We start from the raw sequence: 16,616 nt of genomic DNA, 5'->3' as shown, positions 1-16,616 counted from the left end.
TTTCATTCATTTGGGAAATATTTACATACTAGGTTTCCTCATTTATAGTATTTAGATATGCTTGAACGTGACATCCTATACATTTTCATTCTGAAGTGGTACAGTCCAGGAAATGCTGTACCATGTGATACCTTTGAACATGTGATGGAGCTGGATATAGCAGATTCACTCTCAGTCAAGTAGTTTGACATGGTGACCATCAAGTATTTTTCAGCCCTAATTTTATTTTAAACTAACAATTAATATTGAACTTCAAACTTCTAAAATATACTAGATAAACAAGCTGATATTAGAGTATCCAGGGAAGTGGCATTCCCAGCATTAAGCCCAGGGATCAGTTTGTCATTGTCCTATGAGTTCAAATGAGGCACGAGGATCATCGGGCAACTCCTAATGCATTCAGCCAATGGGGAGGTGCAGTTTCCAAGCTTATATTCCAGCCATGCCTCCCCCAGCCAGGCTTTCCCCACTGGTTGCTGCCCCATCCCCTTTAGACATCATGGGGTTAGCCAGTTGCCTTTAGGGGCCAAGCAGGAATTTTGTGAGCCTCCCTTGATTGGCTATAAGAGAAGTCCTTTTTTTTTTGTGCCTACTTTGTAATGCCATAGCAGAGGTTGGTGTAAATAGGCCTGAATGGTTAGGCCATAACTAGTTTGGCTGGGACAGGGTGGGCTGCTCACAATAGATAGGTGTGAACATCCCGAGGCATTGTCAGTGATGGAGGGCATGTCCAGAACAGTGCATCACTGGCTGTGTGGTGGGGTGTGGCTGGGAAGGAGCACCCTTAGTGCTGAGCAACATATTTCCAAACCTGCTAATGTATGTACAGTGCATCAGGGGAGGGGGATAGGGATGGGCACCTCTTGGCACATTATGTGCAAGCAATGGTAAACAAGGCAGGTGGAAGATGCTGGCTGAGTTTGGAGTTAGGGTGGATCTGCCCCCCCAAAGGCAGCCAGGGCCAGGCTGTCTAGCACAGTCTGCCTATTTAAATATGTTAGCATTGCTAATAGCATGATGTAGATCAGCTTATTAGTTAAACCCAATAGGGCTGTTGAATTAAAAAAAATTCGGTATAGTTCAGATTCGGCTGAATTCGGCCTGTTTAGATTCGGGATATGCCGAAGTCCGAACTCCCCCACTTCGGGTCCGTGCAATTCGGCGGGAATTCAAAGTTCGGGGAAAAAATTCGGCAGAATAAAGCCATTAAAAACACAACCTCTCCTTTCCGCGGCTCTGGGGGGGCATTTTTGGGGTTAGAGGTCCCAAACTTTCAGCGGAGCTTCAAAGGACCCTTCTTGCCAGACCCCCCAAGTTTTGTAAAGATTGGGTCGGGGGGGCTGAGATATGGGCCCCGAAAGGGGTCCCCCTCACCCTTAATGTGCATCTCTGAGCAGAGCTTGCCAGCCACGCACAAAGCTCCCAGCCCCGACAAACAGCTGATGAGAGCAAGGGCGGGGCAGGTGCAAAGCAACACAACTGCAAAGCAACACCTTTGCAAACATGCAAAGGGCGGGGCAGGTACTAAGAAGTTTACAAAGCAACACAACTGCAAAGCAACACCTTTGCAAACATGCAAAGGGCGGGGCAGGTGCTAAGAAGTTTGCAAAGCAACACAACTGCAAAGCAGCACCTTTGCAACCGTGCAAAGCATGGAAAGGGACAGAGGCAGCTAGCTATGCATAAGGAGCAGGAGGGGTGGAATTTCCCCTTTTGCATGGGACTCCAAATGCATTCTTTAAGTCACCATTTGAAAACCAGTTTTGAGCAAGAATCCAAATAGACCTAACCGCTCTTATGAATGAGGGAAAACCTGAAGACACACAACTGAAACCCCCCCTCAAACCAGGGAGAGAGAGACTCCAGGGGGAACACACACCCCAGGCAGAACCGGCAAAAGCCCCCTTTGGCTTCCCCCACCCACCCACAGAAACTGCTCCCTCCCCACACACACACACACACACACACACACACACACACAGACTCTGCTTCCCCCCCACACACACACACAGGAGAAAAATTATAGAATAAAGGCCCCAAAGGGGTCTTACTGTGGCTGTCTTCTGTTCCATCAGGAGGGGCTGGGGAGGACTTGTAATCCAAGATGATTCAATTTAGGCACGGGACGTTTTGCTCTGGAGATCCATACAGGATCAGCTGATCCATTCATCCCAATAGGGAAAAGGGGAAAGGGGAAAGGCCATATCTCTGGACCCCCTGACCCAATCTTTACGAAACTTGGGTGGTATCTTAAGAAGGATTGTCTGAAGCGCTGCTGAAAGTTTGGGGGCTGTATCCCTAAAAAGCGCCCCCTGCAGCCACGTAAATGGAAAAGGGGGAGGGAAAAGGGGTGGAGCCCATATCTTGAGACCCCCTGACCCAATGTTTACAAAACTTGGGGGGTATCTTAAGAAGGCTCATCTGAAGCTCCACTGAAAGTTTGGGGTCTGTACCCCCAAAAATGTGCCCCCTGCAGCCATGGAAAGAAAAAAGGGGGGAGCCTATATCTCGGGACCCCCTGACCCAATGTTTACAAAACTTGGGTGGTCTCTTAAGAAGGCTTGTCTGAATCCCTGCTGAAAGTTTGGGGTCTGTACCCCCAAAAATACACCCCCTGCAGCCACAGAAAGGAGCGAATGTGCACAAGCACCCCCCCCACACACACACGAGGATTTCCCTCTCTCTCTGTCCACGGCCGGGCCACACATCAGCTGATTCCTCTAGTACTCAATCCTGACTGATTGGCCAGAAGAAGACCCAGCTTGGCCACCGATTGGCCGGGAAAGGAGAATGCTGCTTACTGACGGTTATGCTGCTTACTGCCGCCCTGAATTGGCCGGATTTATTCGTGAACTCCTGAACTCGCTGAATTCAGCTCCCCCGGTTGCCCGCCATTTTTGAGTTCGGTTCGTTCCAAACTAAAAACCACCGAATCAGGGGAAATTCGGCTGTTTTTCAGTTCGGGCCGAACCGAATCGACAGCCCTAAAACTCAAGATCTTGTGTCTTCATTTGTGCCCCCCCCCCCAATGTAATTTGACTTCCAAATTTGAAAGGCAATTTTTGGTTTAGGTGTCTGTACACTGCTATATCTGTCTCCCTCTACTACCATGTGCTCACTCTTAGAAGCAGGGAAAGAAAAAGCTTTCTAGGAATAATTCTAAATATACAGACCAGACTGAAAAATCAATCTGAGCAATACTGGACATATGCGGGGGGAAAAGAAAAGAATATGTGGATATACAGAAGAAGACTGTAAATCTTTAGATTTCTGAAGCAAGTTTTCTGCAAGGCAGTTGAGTGATTGTTCTATCTCACATCTGACTCCTCACTCCAACATCTCAGGAGACTGCTTTCTAGTCTAGATTTTAGTTTCTCAATCTGGAACTTGCCATTCGAGGCAGCACGTTACAACTATTGTCCCAAAGGTCAAGGATCACTTAATTGGATTTCTGACAGTGATGTATGAAGACACAATAGCTTTTAGTAAAACAAGCTCTCTTCAAATCCAGGACATATTAGCTCTGCAAACTTCACTGTCACTGCCAGCTTCAGGACTGAAGCTTATGTTTTGTGGCCTGAAGTGCCCACTTAAATAATGGGAGTCACTTTTGACCATCTTAGACAAAAATGATCTGTGCATGGAATTCCATACACATGGTATGTGTATTCGTGTGCTGCACCCCAACACTGCATAGGAAATGGCTCGCATAATCCAAGTTTCACAGAAAGTTTGTTTTAATGCACAGGGGCCCGCTGTCCAAAGAAAGGAAAACCACTGGTAGGGTTGCCAACCTCCAGGTACTAGCTAGAGATCTCCTGCTTTTACAACTGATCTCCAGCCAATAGAGATCAGTTCAACTGGAGAAAATGGCCACATTGGCAATTGGACTCTATGGCATTAAAGTCCCTCCCCTCCCCAAGCTCCACCTTAAAAATCTCTCGCTGGTGGCAAAGAGGGACCTGGCAACCCTAACCACTGGGCACTCATAAAATATTTATCTGGATTCTAGCTCAGATTTTTATTTATTTTTCAAATTTGAAAGGGTGAAAATTAGAAAAATTAGAAAAAAGGCCCATTATTTCGAACTAACGTCATGTCATGCCACACATAGATGTTATTCAACTCTGATGCCCCTCCCTCAGGAAATGCCACTTTTGGAGGAAATGAAGAAAGGAAAAGGAGGGGCTGTGGCTCAGTGGTAGAGCATCTGCTTGGCATGCAGAAGGTCCCAAATTCAATCCCTGGCATCTCCAGTTGAAAGGGACTAGGCAAGTAGGTGATGTGAAAGACCTCTGCCTGAGACTCTGGAGAGCCAATGCCAGTCCGAGTAGACAATACTGTCTTTGATGGACCAAGGATCTGATTCAGTATAAGGCAGCTTCATGTGCACATTGCTTCACTCCAAATACCCCCAAAGGTCCCTCCCCAACCAGGAAAATGGGTCCATTACATCAATTGCATGTATTTGAAAACAACATGGAGTTGAGTTCTTTGCATGAAATGTGAGCGCCTGTTTGTCTTTAAGGGTTTATAATTTCATGGAAAGGGATAAATGTGCTATTCTTTAGTTCTTTTATAAATCATATTTCCTGTGAACTATTAATATTCATGCTGCATTGTTTGCTGGCTAGGATCACTACAGACTTTAAATTCAGTAAATTAAAATGCTTTACAACTTTTAACTAACACCTAGATGCCCCAACCATCCACTATTAATTTAATATTCTCCCTTATGCTCTAGTTTTTCATTGATCCATACCGCACTATATATATTGCACATATCATTTGCTCTTCACCTCACAATAATTCAAGGGATAGTAAAGTAGCAGTAAAACAAGGTGTTAATAATTACTGCCAAAGTGAGTCATGGAAGAACCACAAAGAAGGTTAAAGCAAAGGCATTAATAGACCAGCATTCATTCCAAAAAGGAAAGTTTAACTGCCTATATGGCTGTTGTGACCTTCACTTCTGATCAAATGTGGGAAGATCCAGAGATGACCTACTTTTCAAAAGGTCTGCTCAGTTACAGGATGGAAGATGATCAGTTTACACCAAAATGCAGAGTATGAAAACTTTTAGCCACTTTTGCACTGTTCCTGATCGGCATCCATCTAGATGTTTTTGTGATCAGACACATGGTATAATGAAGGATCTAAACTTCCAACATCAACATTTATGCACACATTTTGAGTATCCTTATCTTTTACCAAACTAAGTAGAAATATATTTTTAGACTTTTTAAAGACACTTTTATCCTAATGGGTCCATGACAATTTACAATAAAAGAACAAAACACATTTGGCAATTAAAAACTAATTAAAAATCTTTTAAAAATACAGATAAAATCAATTTAAATTTATAAAAAAATGCAGCAAGGGAAAGGAAGAGCAATAATTATACTCCATAAGCTAGTTGAAACAAAAAAAAAATAGCTTTGTTCTAGAAATCAAGCAAGAAGCTAGCTCCTTGCTAGCTAGGGGCATTCAAAAACTGATATTCTACTGTTCCAATACTCAACTAGCAATGGCTGTCAAACTCAGTTTAGGCAAGGAAGGCATATGGAGCAGTATGCTGTCTGAAAGCTTTAATGGCCAAATTAGAGAGGGTACTTTCTGTGGTATCCTAAACCCAGAGAATTTAGAGCTGAAGTCCATTCATTATCTATATTCAATCTGGAGATTAACTGACTATCACACTTCAATGCTGGCAAATTATTGTCTCAGAAACTAGCACCAATTAATAACCATGCTGCTGGAACTGAGATCAATGTTTAAAAACTAATTTTGTGGTTTTTATCCTAATGGGCACCTGAGTTACCTAATATGGATCTGAAAGTTGTATCTTATCAACAACAGTTTGTGCCAATCAACAAGGGCTGAAGTAGTCATGGTGGAATAAACAGACAAGTATTCTAATACTGATGGTGAGCATGTGTGGAAGAAAAATGTTTCAAACAACTGAAGAGAAGTAATGAAAGGGAGGGCTGATATTGAAAGTCTGATCTCACTGCTACTTTCTCAAGGGATCCCAGTGTGAAGTTACATTAACGAGTTGTTAGCTTTTAGTGGATGATTTTAGTAGTGCTTTCAACCAATTTCTGCCTGAAATCCAGCAATCCATTTCCTTTCTTCTTTTTAGGAATTTTGAGTACCTTTTGAATCAATTCTATTTTGATAAAACATTATAAGAGAGGGAGACAGGAGGGAGGTTCTACAAAATTTCAGAATTTCATTTCTACAAATGCTCAGAAGCAGGCTTTCCAAACCTTTTTAACCCCCTGTTAGAGCAACCTGTGGTGTGTAACATGAAAGAAAGAAAGAAAGAAAGAAAGAAAGAAAGAAAGAAAGAAAGAAAGAAAGAAAGAAAGAAAGAAAGAAAGAAAGAAAGAACGTCCCTACAAGGGCTGAAGATACAAAAACGTGCACAGAGGTGCAGAAAAAGAGAAATGAAAGAGAAATTCTTCTTTTGGAATAGAAAAAAGAGAACAACATGAATCTAAGGCTATATCTAAAACAGTAGATTTCAGAAAACCATGCTCTATTTTAGTCTTACACATGTTTGTGCTGCACACATACACCCTTTATGATGAATCCAAATACTTACATCTTTTACTATAGTAGTATATATAGAACAAATGGCATTTATTTTGACAGAAAAATGAAAAGTATTAAGTGATTCTGGAGTTGTAAAATGCTCCAAACAAGGAGGATTTCCTTCTGTCCGAAATGAAATCACAGTCCCTCAAAGCTTTTCACCTGTAAAGAAAGAAACTACATACCTTGGCATTTGTTATGCATTAGGTCACAGCACAGATGAATGCAAAGGCAATTTTATCTAGATCCCATCAGGAATCCATTATGAGCAAACTGCTGCATCTAAGCTTCATTGAGGCTTTGACACACGCTGACAAAAGCCAGAGCATTTTAAATGAACAAGACTTCCTAAATTACCCATGACTTAACTTCCCCTGTAAACAGATAAATGGGGTTTTATCCTGTCAACATTAAGCACATTTGAGTCAAATTAAATTCTGCCGAAGGGTTATGCATGTACTTAGCTCTTCCATATTGAAATGAATATGAACCAGAAGTGCCTTACTTTGCTTGGATTGTGTCCATTCTATAGAATGGACAATGACCTATTCTGAAAATTTAGGATATGAACCATCCAAAGTTAAACACTTTTTAAGCCACGTTGATTTAAATGGGAGATACTCCTATGCTTCATTTCTCCCATTGTGGTGAATGTTACATAAAAGCTCCTTTCCTTATTTTGTGTCTCTAGAACACCCTCTATTGGTGGCCTCCAATCCAAGTACTAACCAAGGCTGGCCCTGCTTAGCTTTCGAGATCTGACGAGATCAGGCTAGACTGAGCTGTCCAGATCACGACATTTTACTGGCTACATTCTTATTTTTGTAGATTATACATCACAAAGAGTAACTGTTCCTAAAGAAATATCTAGGTCTTTTATGAGACTCACTTACCAAACATATATTTTAAATGGATGTGCCAACATGGAATTGTAATTGTACATAATTTTCAGTGAAATATTGTTTATCAGTCCCACAATATTTTAGAGCAATAATTATCTAGAAATCAATGGGATGTATAATTTAGCTATTTTGACTGCCAATTATATTTAGTAAGGGATAAGCTGGCTAGGAAGTTTAAAAAATCTTAAAAGGCTTTGTTTAAGCTGTTGGCCATCTAAAGATCTATCAACTTGTGCCTGCCAACAGGGACAGTTTAGAATCTAATTATCCTTTTGCTACTGCAAACAACAGTCCTCATCAAGTATCTTACAGCAACTTATAGCCATCCTTTTCATTGTGTCACACTTTATATCTCCAATTGCTGCACCTGATTGCTGCACTTATAGATTATATACACTGAGGTGCAGTTTAGGGATTCAGTGTGAATTGTAGGGAAGGTCATTCTTGAAGGAGCACAGCAGTGCCCAATGGGATTACTGTGCTCAAAAAGAATAGCTGAACAAGATGCACCTAATTTATTCAGGAGGAAGGATGTATTTAACAGAGTGTGACCATCGCAGTAAAGTTTATTTCTTCTTTTCTTTATTATTTCTCCACATATTCATTTGTTGAAAAATTAAGTTACTCTGGAGGGACACACAATTAGTTGCTTTATGTAGCTGATTTTGTAATGTAGGAACAATCCCAGCCTAAGCATACATAAAAAGAAATGGTCTCATTTATAACTACAATATAGCCCCTAAAAATCTGAGTTCCACCCACAAGAAACATGAATTAAGATGAATGTAGACATTTTTGGACAAATACTTGTTAGTGCTGTTAACCAATTACAAGTTTTAGTCAATCATCTGGCTTTTAATTGATCAATTATTAAATTTAAACAAACATACGTACAGTAACACTAATATAGGTGCATCTTCAGTGAAGTTGAAAGATGGGATTTGTTTCTCAAGTGTAGCATTAATAAATGGAAGGCATAACTTACTGTAGGAAAGAAAGCCTATCTTTTACATTTTTTGTAGCAACATGATGCTGCAGAATATTTATTATTCTATACTTCTAAAAGCAAAATGGTTTCAGAAATAAATAAGTCCAAATCTCATTATATTGTTGAAGATCCATGTCTAAGAGAGAGATTAACATGGATACTGATCATTATAAACTTCAATTGTTTGAGATTCTTATTGCTTAGATTCCATCACACAGTGAGTTGGATTGAAGGAACACATATGTCTGATTTCCCCCCGTCCACACCCCCTCACATAAAATGCAGCTGCTAAGGGTCAGAGTCTTCTCAGGAACATGGTAGAATTCAGCATACAGGTCTGCAGGTTTGAGTGGAAATTATAGCAACCATTGATGTATCCTGTTTATTGCAAATAAAAATAATGTACCCTTTGGATCCAAGAAAAGCCAAAGTGCTAAGCATCAGATAGGCTGGTCTTAATCCCCTCCCCCTGACTACCATTGTTAGATATTTCTTCTTATATTTCTATATAGAAATGTAGCTTTAAATGAATTAAAACAATTGGGCATCATCTAGTTACACAATTTTATATCTTAGTCACAAGAGAGTTAAGCAAGTTCCTTGTGTTGTCAAGAGCCAAATGGTTCTCCTCCCCCCCCCCCGGGATTTCAAAAAACAATAAATACACCAATGGTAGAAGGAAACTTAAACAGAGAATAATACAGAGTTATACCTAAGCCCTTTTCAGCTGTGGGAACCCCAGCAACTACTGCTACTTCAATGCTATTTTTTAAACTTGCAAAGTTTCTTCACAGTCTTATCTCAGACAATTAGGGAACATATGAACAACTATGCTGCCATAGCATGATATAATCAGATATAGCTCGATGATGTCAGGAGTATCAAAGCCTTCTGTGACGGATACGGGGTTAAATGTAAGCACGGAGACTGAAGATGCCTGCCACAGCTGCTGGCGAAACGTCAGGAAAGAAAATACCAAGACCACGGTCACACAGCCTGGATATCCTACAAGAACCAATGAACTCTGACCATGAAAGCCTTCGACAATATTTAGAATTAGAGAGCATTGCACTAAAACACATCATAATACAGCAGGAGTTATAACACTGGAGAACAATGCAATGGAAGAACAAACAAAGCAATAACACTAGATTACAAAAATTCAAGAAAAATGTAACAAACACAGCATAATATATACAATGAAGACGGACTTAAATTCCGTTAACTGCAACTTTACTCAATTTATTAGAAGTGTTTTATGCATCTTCCTGGGCATGCAAAGCAGCTGAACACATGACCCAATACAACTTGGACCTTGGGGAAGAATAAGGCTTTAATTATTCATTACAAAGTCCAAGTGTTCATCAGGAAGGAACATGAGGACTTTGTATCAGACATGCAATGGAAGTTTTCTGCCTTCCTCCTCCCCATTTCTTTTCTGCTTGCTACCAAAAACAGGTAGGGAGAAAGCAATGATACCTCCCTTCACTTTGGGTTGCCAGGGTCCCTCTTTGCCACTGGTGGGAGGTTTTTGGAGAAAATGGCCGCTTTGGCAATTGGTCTCTATGGCATTGAAGTCCCTCCCCTCCCCACACCCCACCCTTTTGACAATTTGAGGTGACAGCAGTTGCAGCTGGGTGGCAAGGACATCACAGCTGTGAGAAAACCTTCCAATCATGTGGCAAAACAGTTCAGTTGTACAAAAGGATGCTTCTGAAGAGGGCAGGGTTTGGGGAGGGGAGAGAGTTCAATGTCATAGAGTCCAATTGCCAAAGCAGCCATTTTCTCCAGGTGAACTGATCTCTATCAGCTGGAGATCAGTTGTAATAGCAGGAGATCTCCAGCTAGTACCTGGAGGTTGGCAACCCTACAACAGAAAAAGATAAAAAAAACACTAGGCCTAATGTTCAAGCAATTCTACTATGGTTGTTGAGTTCCTATTAGATTGGTTTTGGTAATGTTGCTGATAAAATACTCACTAAGGCATTTCTTATTTAAAAATTTTCAGAGAAGACAATAAGCCTTATAATTGGTATGTCTATTTCAGCTGAGAAAGTGGGAGAAGGATGAACAGTAGTGAAGATAACAAAAATTTGGGAGTGAAGGAAAGGATTAATAGGCAACAGAGGGCTTGAAAAATTAATATTTGTATGATTGCTGAAGAAGACAGAATTAATTAACCTGAAGGAGACAGAGAATTAGATTGCAAAAAAAACAACTCTAGAAATCTATTATTTTAGGGGCAAAAGTGGATTTAGTGAGCCAGAGATTACTTTTTATTTTTTTGTATGGTAACTTATTGGTTAGGAGGCTGGATAATGGAATTTTGTGCTGGAGCTTTAATATTAGCATATAATCATTATGCAAATTTCTTTATGACATTTTGCCATGTCAAAGTCATTAAGAGTGATCTGAAATTCTATATCTTCTTCCCATGAGAAATTCTTTCTCTTCAGTTGCTAGGCAAAAAAGTTCGTAATTGAAAAAAAAAACCACTTCCAATTTAATGTGGCAAAGCAAAATATATAAATCAATCTCTGGATTAGCTGAGTTTTCACTTTTCACTTCAGAGATTTTCTCTGGCAATTTTTGAAAGCTCCTTACCCAATGGACTTTACCTTTGTGCTTTCTCAATTACTTCAAATGCACCGTTCTCCCAGTACTTTCAATTCTATACACTGTTTATAAAGATCCTATTGTTATCTTGGCCTCTTCTTTATCTTCAGACCTACATCTATAGCAAGTGCTTTCCAAGGAAAGTCCTCTGCAAAGGGGGAAAATCCTTTGTGAAATGGAGCACTATAGTGTTTTCACATCTTAAAGCATGAAGGATTATGGAAAACGTTTTTAAAAAACAAAAATTAAAAGTGATGGTTTTCTGGAATGAGAAGAAATAATGTTGCTAAATCATGTTGTTAGATATTTATTTGATAGCAATGGTCATACAAGTCTATTTCTGCAAAACAAAATACCCCCCCCAAAAAAACCTATGCTTGATTTTCAGACAATATCAACTACTTAAGCAGTCTAGAAGAGTGTCTAGTATCACATATATTCAAGGAAAGCCTCTCACAATAAACTATTAGTATTATTTGATTGTTTACTAAATTTCTTCATCTATATTGACTCCCAAAATTGACAGCACATTAAATCTAATGCAAGTACAGATTAAGATGTAATGCAAAGTGGTGTCCAGGAAGGAAGTTTTCAACAAGAGTTACCACAATAATTTTCATCCAAATTCATCTCCAGCACTGTGTAGAGCAACTTTGGAACTAAACAGTAATTATTTGTGCTACAGAGTCCATCTGGGTCTTGGTAATTAGCAAAAATGGTTGCAACTATTGTTGGAGAAGAGGCACATATTCCCTGGGACAAAGGTTCAATTTGACTTTTTGTCAAGCATTCCAGCAGAATCCACTATTTGTGCCTGTGCAGTTGGATAGGCAACACTAGATACGTTGCTTCCTTTTTGTGCCTGAGCAGTCATTGTCATCTATTTGTGGAATGATCACAAGAACTTATCCCAAGAATAAATAGGTTCATGGGCAGACACACAAAGAATAGTACATCTCAACTCCAAAGCTGCAGCCCCCTCTTTAACTATGGACCTTTTGACAATTTGAGGTGACAGCAGTGGCAGCTGGGTGGCAAGGACATGACAGCTGTGAGAAAGCCTTCCAATCATGTGGCAAAACAGTTCAGTTGAACAAAAGGATGCTTCTGAAGAGGTCACTGAAATATCTGCCAGAGACAGGACACAAGCGACACTGGAAAATATCAACCATAACTAACATAGCCTGTGAAGATTTTAGACCACTCCAAAATGGTACATAAATGTTCAGTACCAATATTACGTTTCAGATATAGTGTCTTTCCTTGACATCTGGAAACCTTTTATTCTCCCATCTTCCTGATCAGAAGACATGCTTTATTTATTGATGATATTATATACAGCTAAATGTAGTTCACAAGTAAAATTATCAACGGTATAAAATAACTTTTTTTAAATACACACCACCATAAAGCACACCACCTTGAAGGGTTCCACAGAAGCGATTTCATCACTGAAAGGGCCTTCTTTACTTTTTCCCAAATTCTTAACAGAGATGGCATCTCAGAGTAGTGAGGTTGCCACAGAGATAATGCTTGAATGGGTGAAGATAGTCATAAGATCCTTCAAGAGGGATGGAGAACCAATTTTGTCCATTTTCCTCAGGCAAATGAAGACCCAAAACAACGGTTTGGGTTTAACTAGTTTATGTAATCAATTAAACTGATCTGCATAAATATTTAAATAGGCTCAATATCATGTCACCTGCTACTGCTGCCACAGTAGAGGCACAATTTATATTTATTGTTTTAGTGTTTAATTGTTTTTTTTAACTCTTTGTACATACTTTGTTGTGTTTTATATTTTTACACTGCAGTGAAGAAGCAGTCTAAGTTAAAAGTTATCACTCTTCCTTGCTACAGCTCTCGAGTCTCATGATTTCTATATTCCTTTGCTTGTAGTTCGGAGAGTTTTTTTTCCCCCACTCTGTTTTGTTGAGAACAATTGCCTTTCCACATTTTATTTCTTCTACTTCATCCTTTCTTGTATCTGTTCTTTGAATTGCTTTGTTTACAGCTGATCTATGGATCTAGCCTTAGCTCCGTGGATTCCTCTTCCCAATTTTCTTTCTTGGCCCACATTCTTCTTTCCTTTTCAAAACTTTTTTTTTGTGTGCATTGTGTAATACTATGTGCTACTTATACAGCTATCTACAACATTCATTAAAAGGCCTGAAAGAGCATTATGACTTTACCATATGACTTCAAATTTCTGAACTAACATCTTGAACCACCTTTTCATTCAATAAAAGCAAATTATTAATCTTCCAATTGGGTCTTTTTTCATCATTTTATTTCCCTGACATCAGAAAGGATACCCATGCATGGTCCGAACATGCTTTAACACCAATATCAGCTTGTGCCATTTGAGAGGCTGAATAGTATGGATATTGTGTACAGAAGAATTATCAGGCTTCCAAATAAATTATGCCAAATCAGAACTAATACCACTGAAGGTAGCAAAGAAAACCAAATATTATATTAAAGAAAAATACTGATTTAAATGGAATCCCATATCCTGGAAATATCTAGGAGTTAATATTTCCCCAAACTTACAATGTCTCAACCAGATAAATTATGATACTCTCATTAAAAAAGTCAAAACAAACAATGACTGAATGGACAAAACTGGTTCCCCTTCCAATATGCTGCTGCAGGTAGCTCAAAATCAAGGGTTTTTTTTTTTGCAATTTTGATCTCCAAATGAAGTAAATAAATAAATAAATAGACAAGAAAGAAAGAAAGAAAGAAAGAAAGAAAGAAAGAAAGAAAGAAAGAAAGAAAGAAAGAAAGAAAGAAAGAAAGAAAGAAAGAAGATTAGGGGCAGATAAAAGGTAGGTTGGTGGATGGATGGGAAGGGGACAAGGAAGCAGGGAAAGGTGAGGATATGAGATAGGATATGAGAGGAAGTAAAGAGAAAATAATGCGGGGAAGGTGATTAAGGGGGAAATGAGGTGCACCTGCAAATCCTTGCAGGTTCCCCACTGTGAACTGGGCCCAGCCTGGTGACTGGCTAGGGTTGCCAGGTCCCTATTCACCACCGGCGGGAGATTTTTGGGGCGGAGCCTGAGGAGGGCGAGGTTTAGGGAGGGGAGGTACTTCAATGTCATAGAGTTCAATTGTCAAAGCGGCCATTTTTCTGCAGGTGATTTGATTTCTATCGGCTGGAGTTCAGTTGACTTAGCAGGAGATCTCCTGCTACTACCTGGCAGTTGGCAACCCTATGACTGGCACCACAAAATTGGGTAATAGTTTTCCTGAGTAGAGGCTACCAGTGGGAGGGAAAGACAGAAAGTTGAAGACATGAGAACAGATGAAGTAGGCTGGATGGTGAGTGGAAGGGAGGGAGCAGGAGAAGGAAAGAGGCTACCGGGACATTCAGGGAACAGAAAGAGGAAATAGTGGGGGAAGAGGAAAAAGAGATGTTCCACACATGTCCTTGTAGATCCCCCACTTATAGAATTTATTTGTTTGCTCTGCCCACAATGAACCAGGTAAGTTGTTAGTTACAGCTGTTGTTGGGAGATGGTCTCATATCAGGACATAACTAGACACCCAAGTCTTCTTAAGAGAAGGCCATAACATGATCAAGTCTGAAAAGAGACATCTGGAGCAAGTTGCACAGTTCAAGGATCATGGCACATCTAGCAATTTATAGTATTGTTGTGTAAGACATAATTGGGTTGGCACTTAGGATTTATGCCAGGAACAAGGCAGGGTAGGTGGGAATAGGCTCAAAAAGGGACAATCTTTATGAAGGAACTGGGGGGGGGGGTGTCTGCCATAACTGTGGTTCTGCCATAAAGGACATAACATCAGCTCTGCCAGCTTTCTGTTGGAAGGCATTTTCACACATGGCATCTCACTTAGGGAAGAGATGGGACTATTTGCCTTCAGCTGTGATCCCTGCACTTCTTAATGCCCAATTCTTCAATGTATGATTTTGTATATTCGTGATTTATGACCCAGACATTTCCTTTAGTCTGGCACCCTTTTCCAGAATGGATAGTGTCAACTTCTAAGTTGACACCTTAGGTTGGCACCCTTTTCCAGAATGGATAGTGTCAACTTCTAAGTTGACACCTTAGGCTGGCACCCTTTTCCAGAATGGATAGTGTCAACCTGGGGACAGGATGTTTGGTTCTATGGGATATGTAACACTCTCTTTTCTTGGCTACAGCCATAAGAGCTTTGTCAGGAGCCAGAGACTTTTTTCACCCAGATCTTGTGGCTGTTCAGGGCATTGAGCCAGATCCATTTGGGAGGAGGCCTTGCATGCCTGCATGCTAGCCTGCCCCCATTTGGGGACCTCCTTAAGGGGTCTTGGGGAAGCAGCCATGCAGCTGCATGCCCAGCTTGAGGGCCAGCACCCAGCTTCACTCCCAGGTGGCAAGGAAACCACATAGAGGCTTGAGCCCAGTTAGGACCACTCCAGGTTTTCTCCAGCAGGCGGGCTGGAAAAGGGTTTCATCGGCTGACAATAGGATTTGTGCCCTATTCTGTGCCAATACTTCAACGGATGTAATCATTAAAGCTGTGACCTGTTTTACTTGAACTGGTTTTTGTGTTGATTTGTTCCCAGTTTCCCCCTCTGACTCCTCCCCTGCCCTTAGGACTGCAAATGAAGGCCTGAGACTTACCTGGGGCTGTTTTGCTGTTGTAGGGCAAAGACACAGGCAGGAAAGGGAGGTTTTCTTCCTCCTACCACAATGGTGGCAATTCCTTGTTGCAGTAAGGAAGACCCTCCTGAGTGGAGGCCTGGACACAGACCCAGCCAACCGATTACTGGCTGATCAAGTTGCCCAGGATGGGCAGGGCATTGGAGGATCTGGGTAGTAAAGACTTCCCTTTCAACTCCTAACTTTTTATAAGGTAGTGCTGCCACTGAGCCATCATTTAGTCAGCTCCAGCTGTCCCTAGGGTTGCCAGCCTCCACGTACTAGCTGGAGATCTCCTGTCATTACAACTAATCTCCAGCCAATAGAGATCAAGTCACCTGGAGAAAATGGCTGCATTGGCAATTGGACTCTATGGCTTATGCTTTTGCAATTGGACTCTCCCTTCCCCAAGTCCCTCCCCTCCCCAAACCCCATCCTCCTCAGGCTCCACCCCATTAACCTCCCGCCAGTGGCAAAGAGGGACCTGGCAACACTATGTCCCTCCCACCCTCCTTTGGTTGCAAGTTGTGTAGTGCACATTATTACAATGTTCTGTTACACTCGATTTTCATCACAGCTTCGCTTGGTTTGGAGTAATGGGCTGATTTGTGGAGAGGCTGTGTCTGTGCCTCCCTCCATTTGGGGACCCCCTTAAGGAGCCCTGGGGATGCAGCCATGCAATGGCAAGCCCAGATCAGGGGCAGTCACCCTGCCCCACTCTCAGGTGGCAAGGGAACCCAGAGGGTTGAGCCCAGGTGGGGTGGACCACATGGCTTGTCACTCCTGGTTTCCCCCAGCAGGCAGAGTGGGGGACAGTTTCATCAGCTGACAGGTCACCCAATGCCCTAGGCTGTACCA

Source organism: Euleptes europaea, chromosome 12 (assembly GCF_029931775.1).
Source record: "Euleptes europaea isolate rEulEur1 chromosome 12, rEulEur1.hap1, whole genome shotgun sequence".
Taxonomy (NCBI): Eukaryota; Metazoa; Chordata; class Lepidosauria; order Squamata; family Sphaerodactylidae; genus Euleptes; species Euleptes europaea.
The sequence above is the reverse complement of the archived record's forward strand: the minus strand, read 5'-3'. Positions refer to the sequence as shown.